At 41.8% G+C, this 16,189-nt stretch overlaps 1 long non-coding RNA gene across 1 annotated transcript in view; it reads left to right on the top strand.

Annotated features, from left to right (window-relative positions):
* LOC115859758 (uncharacterized) overlaps window positions 1–10,133 on the top strand; it is a 30,524-nt gene extending 20,391 nt beyond the window's left edge. Inside the window, exon 5 of the long non-coding RNA XR_009564391.1 lies at window positions 8,435–10,133. This is a non-coding gene — a long non-coding RNA (uncharacterized lncRNA). The remainder of the gene's footprint in view (window positions 1–8,434) is intronic.
* Window positions 10,134–16,189: the final 6,056 nt, after the last annotated feature.

Below are 16,189 nucleotides of genomic sequence, written 5' to 3'. Positions count from 1 at the left end.
TAGACTTTCTGATGGTGGCCATTCTGACTGGTGTCAGGTTTTGATTTGCATTTCTTTAATAATTAGCAACGTTGAACATCTTTTCATATGCCTGTTGGCCCTCTGTGTGTCTTCTTCGGAGAAATGTCTGTTTAGGTCTTCTGCCCATTTTTTTTGATTGAATTGTAAAACTGCTCTTAACCTTTCCATTTCCAAAATCTTTCTTCTTCTCCTCTCAGTAAACGACAATTCTTTCAGTTGTTCAGGCCAAAAACCTGGAGCAATACTTGATTCTTCTCTTTACTTCATACCTTAATTCCCACTATCAGCAAATCCTATCTATCCTAGTATCAAAATATATCAAAAACCACTTATCCAGACTTCCCTGGTGGCACAGAGGTTAAGAATCTGCCTGCCAATGCAGGGGACATGGGTTCGAGCCCTGGTCCACGGAGCAACTAAGCCTGTGCACCACAACTATTGAACCTGTGCTCTAGAGCCCACGAGCCACAACTACTGAGCCCACTTGCCTAGAGCCCGTGGTCCACAACAAGAGAAGCCACTGCAATGAGAAGCCCACACACTGCAACAAAGAGTAGCCCCTGCTCACCGCAACTAGAGAAAGCCCGTGTGCAGCAACAGAGACCCAACACAGCCAAAAATAAATAAATAAATAAATAAATAATTTTTAAAAAACCCACTTATCATTTCCACTACTAACAGCCTGACCTACACCACCATTATCTCTTCTTTGGATTATTTTAATGCCTTTCTAATTGAACTCCCTGCTTTTCTCTTCCTCTTTTACATTCTATTTAATTTATTTTTTATTGTTTGTATGTCAAAATACAGATTATTTTTTCTTGAAGAATAGTTGATTTACAATATTGTATTAGTTTCAAGTGTACAGCATAGTAATTCAGTATTTTTGCAGATTATATTCCATTTTAGGTTATTGTAAGATAATGGGTATAATTCCCTGTGCTATACAGTAAATTCTTGTTGCTTATCTATTTTATATATAGTAGTTTGTATCTGTTAATCCCATACCCCTAATTTGCCCATCCCCACTTCCCTCTCCCCTTTGATAACCACAAGTTTGTTTTCTATGTCTGTGAATCTGTTTCTGTTTCGTGTATACGTTAATTTGTATTATTTTTTAGATTCCATATATAAGTGATATCATATAGCATTTGTTTTTCTGTATGACTTATTTCACTAAGCATAATACTCTTTAAGTCCATCCACATTGCTGCAAATGGCAGTATTTCATTCTTTTTATGGCTGAGTAATATTTCATTGTATATATATACCACATCTTCTTTTTTTTTTTTTTTTTTTTTTTTTTTGCGGTATGCGGGCCTCTCACTGTTGTGGCCTCTCCTGTTGCAGAGCACAGGCTCCGGACGCGCAGGCCCAGCGGCCATGGCTCACAGGCCCAGCCGCTCCGCGGCATGTGGGATCTTCCCAGACCGGGGCACGAACCCGTGTCCCCTGCATCGGCAGGCAGACTCTCAACCACTGCGCCACCAGGGAAGCCCACCACATCTTCTTTTTTTTTTTTTTTTTTTTTTTTTTTTTTATGTCTTTGTCTTTATTTCTTTTTTTTTTTTTTAAACATCTTTATTGGAGCATAATTGCTTTACAATGGTATGTTAGTTTCAGCTTCACAACAAAATGAATCAGTTATATATATACATATGTTCCCATATCTCTTCCCGCTTGCGTCACCCTCCCTCCCACCCTCCCTATCCCACCCCTCCAGGCGGTCACACAGCACCGAGCTGATCTCCCTGTGCTATGCGGCTGCTTCCCCCTAGCTATCTACCTTACGTTTGGTAGTGTATACATGTCCATGCCTCTTTATTGCTTTGTCACCGTTTACCCTTCCCCCTCCCCATAGCCTCAAGTCCATTCTCTAGTAAGTCTGTGTCTTTATTCCTGTTTCACCCCTAGGTTTTTCATGACATTTTTTTTTTTTCTTAAATTCCATATATATGTGTTAGCATACGGGTCTCTTGCAGACAGCAAATATATGGGTCTTGTTTTTGTATCCATTCAGCCAATCTGTGTCTTTTGGTGGGAGCATTTAGTCCATTTACATTTAAGGTAATTATCGATATGTGTGTTCCCATTCCCATTTTCTTAATTGTTTTGGGTTTGTTATTGTAGGTCTTTTCCTTCTTTTGTGTTTCTTGCCTAGAGAAGTTCCTTTAGCAGTTGTTGTAGAGCTGGTTTGGTGGTGCTGAACTCTCTCAGCTTTTGCTTGTCTGTAAAGGTTTTAATTTCTCCATCAAATCTGAATGAGATCCTTGCTGGGTAGAGTAATCTTGGTTGCAGGTTTTTCTCCTTCAACACTTTCAATATGTCCTGCCACTCCCTTCTGGCTTGCAGAGTTTCTGCTGAAAGATCAGCTGTTAACCTTATGGGGATTCCCTTGTGTGTTATTTGTTGTTTTTCCCTTGCTGCTTTTAATATGTTTTCTTTGTATTTAATTTTTGACAGTTTGATTAATATGTGTCTTGGCGTATTTCTCCTTGGATTTATCCTGTATGGGACTCTCTGTGCTTCCTGGACTTGATTAACTATTTCCTTTCCCATATTAGGGAAGTTTTCAACTATAATCTCTTCAAATATTTTCTCAGTCCCTTTCTTTTTCTCTTCTTCTTCTGGAACCCCTATAATTCGAATGTTGGTACGTTTAATGTTGTCCCAGAGGTCTCTGAGACTGTCCTCAGTTCTTTTCATTCTTTTTTCTTTATTCTGCTCTGCAGTAGTTATTTCCACTATTTTATCTTCCAGGTCACTTATCCGTTCTTCTGCCTCAGTTATTCTGCTATTGATCCCATCTAGAGTACTTTTAATTTCATTTATTGTGTTGTTCATCGTTGCTTGTTTCATCTTTAGTTCTTCTAGGTCCTTGTTAACTGATTCTTGCATTTTGTCCATTCTATTGTCCATTCTATCTCCAAGATTTCGGATCAACCTTACTATCATTATTTTGAATTCTTTTTCAGGTAGACTGCCTATTTCCTCTTCATTTGTTAGGTCTGATGGGTTTTTATCTTGCTCCTTCATCTGCGGTGTGTTTTTCTGTCTTTTCATTTTGCTTATCCTACTGTGTTTGGGGTCTCCTTTTTTGCAGGCTGAAGGTTCGTAGTTCCTGTTGTTTTTGGTGTCTGTCCCCAGTGGCTAAGGTTGGTTCAGTGGGTTGTGTAGGCTTCCTGGTGGAGGGTACTAGTGCCTGTGTTCTGGTGGATGAGGCTAGATCTTGTCTTTCTGGTGGGCAGGTCCACGTCTGGTGGTGTGTTTTGGGGTGTCTGTAGACTTATTATGATTTTGGGCCGCCTCTCTGCTAATGGGTGGGGTTGTGTTCCTGTCTTGCTAGTTGTTTGGCATAGGATGTCCAGCACTGTAGCTTGCTGGTCGTTGAGTGAAGCTGGGTGCTGGCGTTGAGATGGAGATCTCTCGGAAATTTTTGCTGTTTGATATTATGTGCAGCTGGGAGGTCTCTTGTGGATCAGTGTCCTGAAGTTGGCTCTCCCACCTCAGAGGCACAGCACTGACTCCTGGCTGCAGCACCAAGAGCCTTTCATCCACAGGGCTCCTTAATTTGGGATGATTGGTTGTCTATTCAGGTATTCCACAGATGCAGGGTATATCAAGTTGATTGTGGAGCTTTAATCCGCGGCTTCTGAGGCTGCTGGGAGAGATTTCCCTTTCTCTTCTTTGTTCTCACAGCTCCCAGGGGCTCAGCTTTGGATTTAGCCCCGCCTGTGCGTGTAGGTCGCCGGAGGGCGTCTGTTCTTTGCTCAGACAGGACGGGGTTAAAGGAGCCGCTGATTCGGAGGCTCTGGCTCACTCAGGCCCGGGGGTAGGGAGGGGCACGGAGTGTGGGGCGGGCCTGCGGCGGCAGAGGCCGGCGAGACGTTGCAGCCTGAGGCGCGCCTGTGCGTTCTCCCGGGGGAGTTGTCCCTGGATCCCGGGACCCCGGCAGTGGCGGGCTGCACAGGCTCCCCGGAAGGGCGCGTGGCCAGTGACCTGTGTTCGCACACAGGCCTCCCGGTGGCGGCAGCAGCGGCCCTAGCCGCTCTGGGCGGCCCTAGCCACGTCCGTCTCTGGGCTCCGCGCCCCTAGCCGCGGCTCGCGCCCGTCCCTGGAGCTCTCTCAAGCAGCGTTCTTAATCCCCTCTCCTCGTGCACCAGGAAACAAAGAGGGACGTAAAAGTCTCTTGCCTCTTCGGCAGGTCCAGACTTTTCCCCGGACTCTCTCCCAGCCAGCCGCGGTGCACCAACGCCCCGCAGGCTGTGTTCACGCCGCCAACCTCAGTCCTCTCCCGGCGCTCCGACAAAAGCCGGAGCCTCAGCTCCCAGTCCCGCCCGCCCCGGCGGGCGAGCAGACAAGCCTCTCGGCTGGCGAGTTCCGGTCGGCCCGATCCTCTGCGCTGGAATCTGTCCGCTTTGTCCTCCGCACCCCTGTTGCTGTGCTCTCCTCCGCGGCTCCCAAGCTCCCCCACTCCGCCTCCCGAAGCCTCCACCCGCGAAGGGGCTTCCTAGTGTGTGGACACTTTTCCTCCTTCACAGCTCTCTCCCGCTGGTGCAGGACCCGTCCCTATCCTTTTGTCTCTGTTTAGTTTTTTCTTTTGCCCTACCCAGGTACGTGGGGGGTTTCTTGCCTTTTGGGAGGTCTGAGGTCTTCTGCCAGCGTTCAGTAGATGCTCTGTAGGAGTTGTTCCATGCGTAGATGTATTTCTGGTGTATCTGTGGGGAGGAACGTGATCTCCGCGTCTTACTCTTCCGCCATCTTCCCGGAAGTCCCCACCACATCTTCTTAATTCAACTGTTTATTGATGGGCACTTGGGTTGCTTCCATGTCTTGGCTATTGTAAATAGTGTAAACATTGGAGTGTGTGTATCTTTTCAAATTAGTATTTTCATTCTTTCTGGATAATATATACCCAGGAGTGGAATTGCTGGATCATATGGTAGTTCTATCTTTAGCTTTTTGAGGAACCTCCATACTGTTTTCCATAGTGGCTGCACCAATTTACATTCCCACCAACAATGTACAAGGGTTCCCTTTCCTCCAAATCTTCTCCAGCATTTGCTATTTGTAGACTTTTTGGTGACAGTCATTCTGACAAGTATTAGGCGATACCCCATTGTGGTTTTGATTTGCATTTCCCTAATAATTAGCAATATTGAGCATATTTTCATGTGTCTGTTAGCCATCTGTATGTCTTCTTTGGAAAAATGTCTATTCAATTCTTCTGCCCAATTTTTTTAAAATAAATTTATTTATTTTATTTTTGACTGCGTTGTGTGTTCGTTGCTGCATGTGGGCTTTCTCTAGTTGCGGCAAGCGGGGGCAACTCTTCATTGAGGTGTGCGGGCTTCTCTTTGCAGTGGCTTCTCTTGTTGTGGAGCATGGGGTCTAGCCACGTGGGCTTCAGTAGTTGTGGCGTGTGGGCTAAGTAGTTGTGGTTCATGGGCTCTAGAGCACAGGCTCAGTAGTTGTGGTACACGGGCTTATTTGCTCCGTGGCATGTGGGAGCTTCCCAAACCAGGGCTCAAACCTGTGTCCCCTGCGTTGGCAGGCAGATTCTTAACCACTGTGCCGAAAGGGAAGCCTTTCTGCCCATTTTTTGATTGTATTGTTTATCTCTTTGGTATTGAGTTGTATGAGCTGTTTGTATAGTTTGGATATTAACATCTTGTTGGTCGCATCATTTGCAAATATTTTCTCCCACTCAGTAGGTTGTCTTTTCATTTTGTTGATGGTTTCCTTTGCTGTGCAAAAGCTTTTAAGTTTAATTAGGTCCCATTTCTTTACTTTTGCTTTTATTTCTTTTGCCTTGGGAGACTAATCCAAGAAAATATTGCTATGATTTATGTCAAAGAGTGTTATGCCTATGTTCTCTTCTAGGAGTTTTATGGCCTCATGTCTTACATTTAAGTCTTTAAAGCATTTTGAGTTTATTTTTTCATGGGTTTGAGGGAATGTTCTAATTTCATTGTTTTACATGTGGCTATCCAGTTTTTCCAGCACCACTGTTGAGGAGACTGTCTTTTCTCCATTTTATGTTCTTGCCTCCTTTGTCATAGATTAATTGACAATAGGTACGTGGGCTTATTTCTGGGCTCTCTGTTCTGTTCCACTGATTTGTGTCTGTTTCTGTGCCGATACCGTGCTGTTTTTCTGCATTCTATTTTAGATCAAGTAGTACTAAATGTAAATCATATCATGTCACTCCTCTGTTCAACACCCTGCAATGTGAGAAGATAAATAAAATTGGTAAATCTCTCTCCAGACTGATCAGTTAAAAAGAGATGTCATAAATTACCAATATCAGTAATGAGAGAGGACATCATTACAGATCCTATACATATAAAAAAATAATAAGAGAATATTATGAATAATTTTATGCCAATGCATTTGACAACTTAGATAAAACAGATATATCTCTTGAATGACAAAAGTATCAAAGCTTGTGTGACTGGAAATGATGATCAAATGTTGAATATATGTGATAACAGCAAAAATCTAGTCAGAAGAAAAGCGTGATTTCAGAGGAAAATCCTTCAGCTCGTGATGTTTGTTGTAGTATTTGTTTTGCTCCTGTCACTATTGTTACTTATCCTTTATTACATTAAGGAAGTTCTCACCTATTCCTGATTTGCTAATTTTTTATTATAAAAACTGCCAACTTCTATTAATTTATGTTCCTGCATCTATAAGATAGTCCTATGATTTTTTGCTATTATTTGTTAAGTGGTAAATTATCTTGACCACTATCTAATATAAAAGCAATTTTACATTCTTTTAAAAAAATAAAGTATCAAAGCTCACTCAAAAATAAATAGATAGTAGGGCTTCCCTCGTGGCGCAGTGGTTGAGAGTCCGCCTGCTGTTGCAGGGGACACAGGTTCGTGCCCCGGTCCGGGAGGATCCCGCGTGCCGCGGAGCGGCTGGGCCCGTGAGCCATGGCCGCTGAGCCTGCGCGTCCGGAGCCTGTGCTCTGCAACGGGAGAGGCCACAACAGTGAGAGGCCTGCGTACCGCAAAATAAATAAATAAGTAGACCTTCAAGATGGCAGAGGAGTAAGATGTGGAGATCACCTTCCTCCCCACAAATACATCAGAAATACTTCTACAAGTGGAACTCCTACAGAACACCTACTGAATGCTGGCAGAAGACCTCAGACTTCCTCAAAGGCAAGAAAATCCCCACATACCTGGGTAGGGCAAAAGAGAAAAGAAAAAACAGAGACAAAAGAATAGGGATGGGACCTGCACCTCTGGGAGGGAGCTGTGAAGGAGGAAAAGTTTCCACACACTAGGAAGCCCCTTCACTGGTGCACAGCAACAGGGGTGCAGAGGGCAAAGTGGAGAGATTCCTGCACAGAGGATTGGTGCTGACCCGCACTCACCAGCCTGAGAGGCTTGTCTGCTCACCCACCGGGGGCAGGTGGTGGCTGCAAGCTGAGACTAGGATTTGGAGGTCAGACGCCAGTGAGAGGACTGGAGTTGGCTGCGTGAACACAGCCTGAGGGGACTAGCGCACCACAGCTAGGTGGGAGAGACTCCAGGAAAAAGTCTGGACCTGCCGAAGAGGCAAGGGACAATTATTTCGGGGTGCGTGAGGAGAGAGGATTCAGAGCACCACCTAAACGAGCTCCAGAGATGGGCGTGAGCTGCGGCTATCAGCTTGGACCCCAGAGACGGGCATGAAATGCTAAGGCTGCTGCCGCTGCCACCAAGAATCCTGTGCTCAAGCACAGGTCACTATCCACACGCCGCCCCCTGCAGGAGCCTGTATAGCCCGCCTCTGCCAGGGTCCCATGATCCAGGGATAACTTCTCCAGGAGAACAAACAGCGAGCCTCAGACTGTTGCAATGTCACGCCGGCCTCTGCTGCTACAGGCTCCCACCGCATTCCAATTATGACTACCGTACCCCTCCCTCCCCACCGGCATGAGTGAGCCAAGCCCCTTAATCAGCCGCTGCTTTAAATCCCTCCTGTCTGGGCAGGGAACAGATGCCTGCGGGCGACCTACACGCAGAGGTGGGGCCAAAATCAAAGCTGAACCCCAGGAGCTGCGCGAACAAAGAAGAGAAAGGGAAATTTCTCGGTGCAGCCTCAGGAGCAGCAGGTTAAATCCTCACAATCAACTTGATGTACCGGGCATTTGTGGAATACCTCAATAGACAACGAATTGTCCCAAAATTGAGGTGGTGGACTTTAGGAGCAACTATAAACTTGGGGTTTGCTGTCTGCGATTGATTTCTTCCTGATATTTATGATAATCTTAGTTTAGTTTTTACCACTTGTTATCATTGGTGGATTTGTTTTTTGGTTTCGTTGCTCTCTTCTTTTTTTAAAATTATTATTTTTTTATGTTAATAATTTTATTTTTAATTTTCTTTCTTTTTATCTCCCTTTTCTTCTGAGCCAGGTGGCTGACAGAGTCTTGGTGCTCCTGCCTGGTGTCAGACCTGAGCCTCTGAGGTGGGAGAGCCAAGTTCAGGACATTGGATCACCAGACACCTCCCGGCCCCACATAATATCAGTTGGTGAGAGGTCTCCCAGAGATCTCCATCTCAACACTAAGACCCAGGTCCACCCAATGGCCAGAAAACTCCAGTGCTGGATGCCCCATGCCAAACAACTAGTAAGACAAGAACACAACCCCACCCATTAGCAGAGAGGCTGCCTAAAATCATACTGAGTTCACAGACACCCCAAAACACACAACCAGACATGGTCCTGCCCACCAGAAAGACAAGATTCAGCCTCATCCGCCAGAACACAGGCACCAGCCCCCTCCACCAAGAAGGCTACACAAGCCACTGAACCATCCTCACCCACTGAGGGCAGACACCAAAAACAACAGGAATTACAAACCTGCAGCCTGTGAAAAAGGAGACCCCAAACACAGTAAGTTAAGCAAACTGAGAAGACAGAAAAATATGCAGCAAGGTAATATTGAGGGAGCAAGGTAAAAACCCATGGGACTAAACAAATGAAGAGGAAATAAGCAGTCTACCTGAAAAAGAATTCAGAGTAATGATAGTAAAGATGATCCAAAATCTTGGACATAGAATGGAGAAAATACAAGAAACGTTTAACAAGAACCTAGAAGAACTAAAGAGCAAACAAACAATGATGAGCAACACAATAAATGAAATTAAAAATTTTCTAGAAGGAATCAATAGCAGAATAACTGAGGCAGAAGAACAGAAAAGTGCCCTGGAAGATAAAATAGTGGAAATAATTACTGCAGAGCAGAACAAAGAAGAAAGAATGAAAAGATTGAGGACAATCTCAGAGACCCCTGGGACAATATTAAACACACCAACATTCGAATTATAGGGGTCCCAGAAGAAGACGAGAAAAAGAAAGGGTCTGAGAAAATATTTGAAGAGATTATAGTTGAAAACTTCCCTAATATGGGAAAGGAAATAGGTGATCAACTCCAGGAAGTGCAGAGAGTCCCATACAGGATAAATCCAAGGAGAAACATGCCAAGACACATATTAATCAAACTATCAAAAATTAAATACTAAAAAGAAATATTAAAAGCAGCAAGGGAAAAGCAACAAATAATGTACAAGGAAATCCCCATAAGGTTAACAGCTGATCTTTCAGCAGAAACTCTGCAAGCCAGAAGGGAGTGGCAGGACATATTTAAAGGGATGAAAAGGAAAAACCTACAACCAAGATTACTCTCCCCAGAAAGGATCTCATTCAGAGTCAATGGAGAAATTAAAACCTTTACAGACAAACAAAAGTTAAGAGAATTCAGCACCACCAAACCAGCTTTACAACAAATGCTAAAGGGACTTCTCTAGGCAGGAAACACAAGAGAAGGAAAAGACCTACAAAAACAACCCAAAACAATTAAGAAAATGGTAATAAGAACATACATATCAATAATTACCATAAATGTAAATGGATTAAATGCTCCAACCAAAAGACATAGACTGGGCTTCCCTGGTGGCGCAGTGGTTGAGAGTCCGCCTGCCGATGAAGGGGACACGGGTTCATACCCAGTCTGGGAAGATCCCACATGCCGCAGAGCAGCTAGGCCCGTATGGCCACTGAGCCTGCGCGTCTGGAGCCTGTGCTCAGCAACGGGAGAGGCCACAGCAGTGAGAGGCCATCGTACCGCAAAAAAAAAAAAAAAAAAAAAGACATAGACGGGCTGAATGGATACAAAAACAAGACCCATACATATGCTGTCTACAAGAGACCCACTTCAGACCTAGGGACACATACAGACTGAAAATGAGGGTATAGAAAAAGATATTCCATGCAAATGGAAATCAAAAGAAAGCTGGAATAGCAATTCTAATATCAGATAAATTCTACTTTAAAATAAAGACTATTACAAGGGACAACTAAGGACACTACACAATGAGCAAAGAATTAATCCAAGAAGAAAATATAACAATTGTAAATATTTGTGCACCCAACATAGGAGCACCTCGATAATAAGGCAAATGCTAACAGCCATAAAAGGGGAAATTGACAGCAACACAATAATAGTAAGAGACTTTAACACCCCACTTTCACCAATGGACAGATGAACCAAAATGAAAATAAGTAAGAAAACACAAGCTTTAAATGACACATTAGACAAGATGGACTTAATCGATATTTATAGGACATTCCATACAAAAACAACAGAATACATTTTCTTCTCAAGTGCTCATGGAACATTCTCCAGGATAGATCATATCTTGGGTCACAAATCAAGCCTTGGAAAATTTAAGAAAATTGAAATCGTATCAAGTATCTTTTCCGACCACAATGCTATGAGACTAGATATCAATTACAGGAGAAAAACCTAAAAAATACAAACACATGGAGGCAAAACAGTATGCTACTAAACAACCAAGAGATCACTGAAGAAATCAAAGAGGAAATCAAAAAATACCTAGAAACAAATGACAATGAAAACACGATGACCCAAAACCTATGGGATGAAGCAAAAGCAGTTCTAAGAGGGAAGTTTACAGCAATTCAATCCTATCTCAAAAAACAAGAAAAATCTCAAACAACCTAACCTTACACCTAAAGCAATTAGAGAAAGAAGAACAAAAAACACTGAAGGTTAGCAGAAGGAAAGAAATCATAAAGATCAGATCAGAAATAAATGAAAAAGAAATGAAGGAAACAATAGCAAAGATCAATAAAACTAAAAGCTGGTTCTTTAAGAAGATAAACAGAATTGATAAGCCACTAGCTAGACTCATCAAGAAAAAAAGGGAGAAGACTCAAATCAACAGAAGTAGAAATGAAAAATGAGAAGTAACAACTGACACTGCAGAAATACAAAGGATCATGAGCCATTACTGCAAGCAACTATATGCCAGTAAAATGGACAACCTGGAAGAAATGGACAAATTCTTAGAAAGGCACAACCTTCCAAGACTGAACCAGGAAGAAATAGAAAATATAAACAGACCAATCACAAGGACTGAAATTGAGACTGTGATTAAAAATCTTCCAACAAACAAAAGCCCAGGAGCAGACGGCTTCACAGGCAAATTCTATCAAACATTTAGAGAAGAGCTAACACCCACCCTTCTTAACTCTTCCAAAATACAGCAGAGGGAGGAACACTCCCAACCTCATTCTACGAGGCCACCATCACCCTGATACCAAAAGCAGACAAAGATGTCACAAAAAAAGAAAACTACAGGGCCAATATCACCGATGAACATAGATGCAAAAGTCCTCAACAAAATACTAGCAAACAGAATTCAGCAGCATATTGAAAGGATCATATACCATGATCAAGTGGGGTTTATCCCAGGAATGCAAGGATTCTATAATATATGCAAATCAATCAATGTAATACACCATATTAACAAATTGAAGACTAAAAACCATATGATCATCTCAATAGATGCAGAAAAAGCTTTCGACAAAATTCAGCACCCATTTATGATAAAAGCTCTCCAGAAAGTCGGCACAGAGGGAACTTACCTCAACATAATAAAGGCCATATATGACAAACACACAGCCCACATTGTTCTCAATGGTGAAAAACTGAAACCATTTCCTCTAAGGTCAGGAACAAGATAAAGGCTGCCCACTCTAACAGCTATTATTCAATGTAGTTTTGGAAGTTTTAGCCACAGGAATCAGAGACGAAAAATAAATAAAAGGAATCCAAGTTGGAAAAGAGAAGGAAAACTGTCACTATTTGCAGATGACATGATACTATACATAGAGAATCATAAAGATGCTACCAGAAAAATAGTAGAGCTAATCAATGAATTTGGTAAAGTAGCAGGATACAAAATTAATGCACAGAAATCTCTTGCATTCTTATATACTAATGATGAAAAATCTGAAAGAGAAATTAAGGAAACACTCCCATTTACCATTGCAAGAAAAAGAATAAAATACCTAGGGATAAACCTACCTAAGGAGACAAAAGACCTGTAGGCAGAAAACTATAAGACAGTGATGAAATAAATTAAAGATGATAAAAACAGATGGAGAGATATACCATGTTCTTGGATTGGAAGAATCAACATTGTGAAAATGACTATACTATCCAAAGCAATCTACAGATTCAATGCAATCCCTATCAAACTACCAATGACATTTTTCACAGAACTAGAACAAAAAATTTCACAATTTGTATATAAACACAAAAGACCCCAAATAGCCAAAGCAATCTTGAGAAAGAAAAACAGAGCTGGAGGAATCAGGCTCCCTGACTTCAGACTATACTACAAAGCTACAGTAATCAAGACAGTATGGTACTGGTAGAAAAACAGAAATATAGACCAATGGAACAGGATAGAAAGCCCAGAGATAAACCCACCCACATATGGTCACCTTATTTTTCATAAAGGAGGCAAGAATATACAATGGAGAAAAGAAGCCTGTTCAATAAGTGGTGCTGGGGAAACTGGACAGCTACATATAAAAGAATGAAATTAGAATACTCCCTAACACCATACACAAAAATAAACTCAAAATGGATTAAAGACCTAAATATAAGGCCAGACACTATGAAACTCTTAGAGGAAAACATAGGCAGAACACTCTATGACATAAATCACAGCAAGATCCTTTTTGACCCACCTCCTAGAGAAATGGAAATAAAATCAAAATAAACAAATGGGACCTAATGAAACTTCAAAGCTTTTGCACAGCAAAGGAAACAATAAACAAGATGAAAAGACAACCTCAGAATGGGAGAAAATATTTGCAAATGAAACAACTGACAAAGGATTAATCTCCAAAATATACAAGCAGTACAGCTCAATATCAAAAAAACAAACAACTGAATCCAAAAATAGGCAGAAGACCTAAATAGACATTTCTCCAAAGAAGATATACAGATTGCCAACAAACACATGAAAGGATGCTCAATATCACTAATCATTAGAGAAATGCAAATCAAAACTACAATAAGGGGGGCTTCTCTGGTGGTGCAGTGGTTAAGAATCCACCTGCCAGTGCAGGGGACACAGGTTCGAGCCCTGGTCCAGGAAGATCCCACATGCCGCAGAGCAACTAAGCCCATGTGCCACAACTGCTGAGCCTGCGTGCCACAACTACTGAAGCCCACATGCCTAGAGCCTGTGCTCCGCAACAAGAAGCCACCACAATGAGAAGCCTGGGCACCACAACGAAAGAGCAGCCCCCACTCGCCGCAACTAGAGAAAGCCCACGCACAGCAACAAAGACCCAACACAACCAAAAATAAAAATAAATAAATGTATATATATATATAAAAAAAGATGTGTGTAGGATCCCTCCTAGTTATAAGAGGCTGTGTCTCTGGATACCACATATCCCAGAACCGTGCTAAGTGCTGTTATGGTGATGGGGTGGGGAGCGGGTGGGGAGGGGGCAAGCGGAGATCAAAACCATAGTCTATATGCCAGCTGAAAAGTCAGGACAGGCACAAACAGAACTACTTGATAACAACAGAGACAGTCCCCCAAAGGGGGCAGCTATCTGAAGACTTCAACTTGCAAATAGAGTTTAGAGAAGGCAAAAGTGAGTAGGAATTCTCTCCCATGGAATTGGAAAAGATATTCACAAATCATATATGTGAAAAAGGATTACTATAAAGTACTCCTACAACTCAACAACAAAAAACAAACAACCCAATTCAAAAATGAGCAAAAGGTAAAGCAATTATACTCTAATAAAAGTGTTAAAAAAAAATGAGCAAAAGGGAATTCCCTGGAGGTCCAGTGGTTAGGACTCTGCACTTCCACTGCAGTGGGCCCCGGTTCAATCCCTGGTCAGGGAACTAAGGTCCCACAAGCCACACATGTGGCCAAAAACAAAACAAAGAAAACAAAACAAGACAAAAATGAGCAAAAGACTTCACAGTTCTCCAAAGAAGATATACAAATGGCCAATAAGCTCACGAAAAGATGCTCAGTGTCACTATGTCACTAGCCACTCGAGAAAATGCAAATCAAAACCACAGTGAGATACCATTTCACATGGCCCATCCATCAGGATGTCTATATCAAACAAAGAAAAAGAAAGAAAGAAAGAAAAGAACAAGCTGTGACAAGGATGTAGAAGAATTGGAACCTGGTGCATTGCTGGTGGGAATTAAAAATAGTTTGGCATTTGAAACATGTGATCCAGCAATTCCACTGCTGGTTATATACACAAAATAACTGAAAGCAGGGACTCAGATATTTGTATACTCATGTTCATAGCAGCATTATTTACAATACCCAAAAGGTGGAAACAACCCAAATGTTCATCAACAGATGAATAAGCAAAATGTGATATATACATACAATGGAATATTATTCAGCCTTAAAAAATAATGAAATTCTGATACATGCCACAACATGGGTGAACTTTGAAAGCATTTTGCTAAGTGAAATAAGCCAGTCACAAAAGGAAAAATTATGTATGATTCCACCTATATGAGATACCTAGAGCAGTCAAATTTAGAAAGACGCCAAGTAGAATGGTGGCTGCCAGGGACTGGGGAGAGGAGGGAGTAGGAAGTTGTTGTTTAATAGGTATAGAGTTTCAGTTTTGCAAGGTGAAAAGAGTCTTGCAGATTGGTTGCACAATGTGAATGTACTTAAAACTATTGAACTGTACACTTAAAAATGATTAAGATGGTAAATTTAATGTTATGTGCATTTTACTGCAATATAAAAATTTAAAAAGAGAAAAAGAAGTAGTGGAGCTAGGATTCAAATCCAGGACATCTGATGACAATATGTGCTCTTAACACTAGGTTACACTAGTCTTGCAGGTAATCACTAGTCCATGAGCATTAGAAGGTAGTTTATCTGTCACCCTGTCTTGCCAGAGCCTGTCCCTTGGTTCCACCTATATGAGGTATCAAGTATAGGCAAATTCATAGGCAGAGAGAATAGAATAGAGGTTACCAGGGGCTGGAAGGAGGAAGGAATGGGGAGTTATTTTTTAATGGATACAGATTTTTTCTGTTCGGGATAATAAAAAAGTAGACCTCACACCATAAACCATAAGTTAGTGGATCATGTCTCTTGTGACATGATCCACTAACTTAATAGTGCAAATGGCATTGCCAGGATAAACACTCTTCTGATCACTACTTCCTTGAAATTCATGAGGATTCTTCAGTTCATAATGACGTTATAGTTCATTTGGACCCAGACTTACCTATATTCTTGTGTCCTAATAAAGCCCAAACCGAAGATCTCCACAGAGGTCCCTCAGGGGTTTACTTAAGCACCCACCTACTTTTCACGAATTCTTACTAGGACTTTAAAGACCTTAGATTACCTTGTTATTTTATGTTCATCCAATACATAGTTAACATTTTGCTTCATTCTAAAGATGAAGTGAGCTCTAGGACTGGTATCAATCCATTTAATTTTTTAGCTAGAATATCATAAATTTCCAAAGAAAAGTTTTTGTCAAACCAAAGTTCATTGCCTAGGGCATGATTTATACCAAGAAGGCAAAGCTCTCACTTGCAGACTATCTGCAAACCATTCTTTTTCCAGGCTCACTATCAAACAAGAGGATTCTTGACTAGGACTCCTAGTTATTGCCAGCAATGGATTCCCAACTTTTCTGAAATTGCTATTTAATGAAGTTCTCAGTAACTCACCCTCTTCTATGAAAACCGAAACATGACCAGGCATTGTGTGATATAAATTTAGCTCTCCAACCACCTCCTTCAATCTGGAACTAACTAATTATT

This window comes from Globicephala melas, chromosome 1 (assembly GCF_963455315.2).
Source record: "Globicephala melas chromosome 1, mGloMel1.2, whole genome shotgun sequence".
Taxonomy (NCBI): Eukaryota; Metazoa; Chordata; class Mammalia; order Artiodactyla; family Delphinidae; genus Globicephala; species Globicephala melas.
Note: the sequence above shows the minus strand (reverse complement) of the source record. Positions and strands in the feature narration are given on the sequence as shown.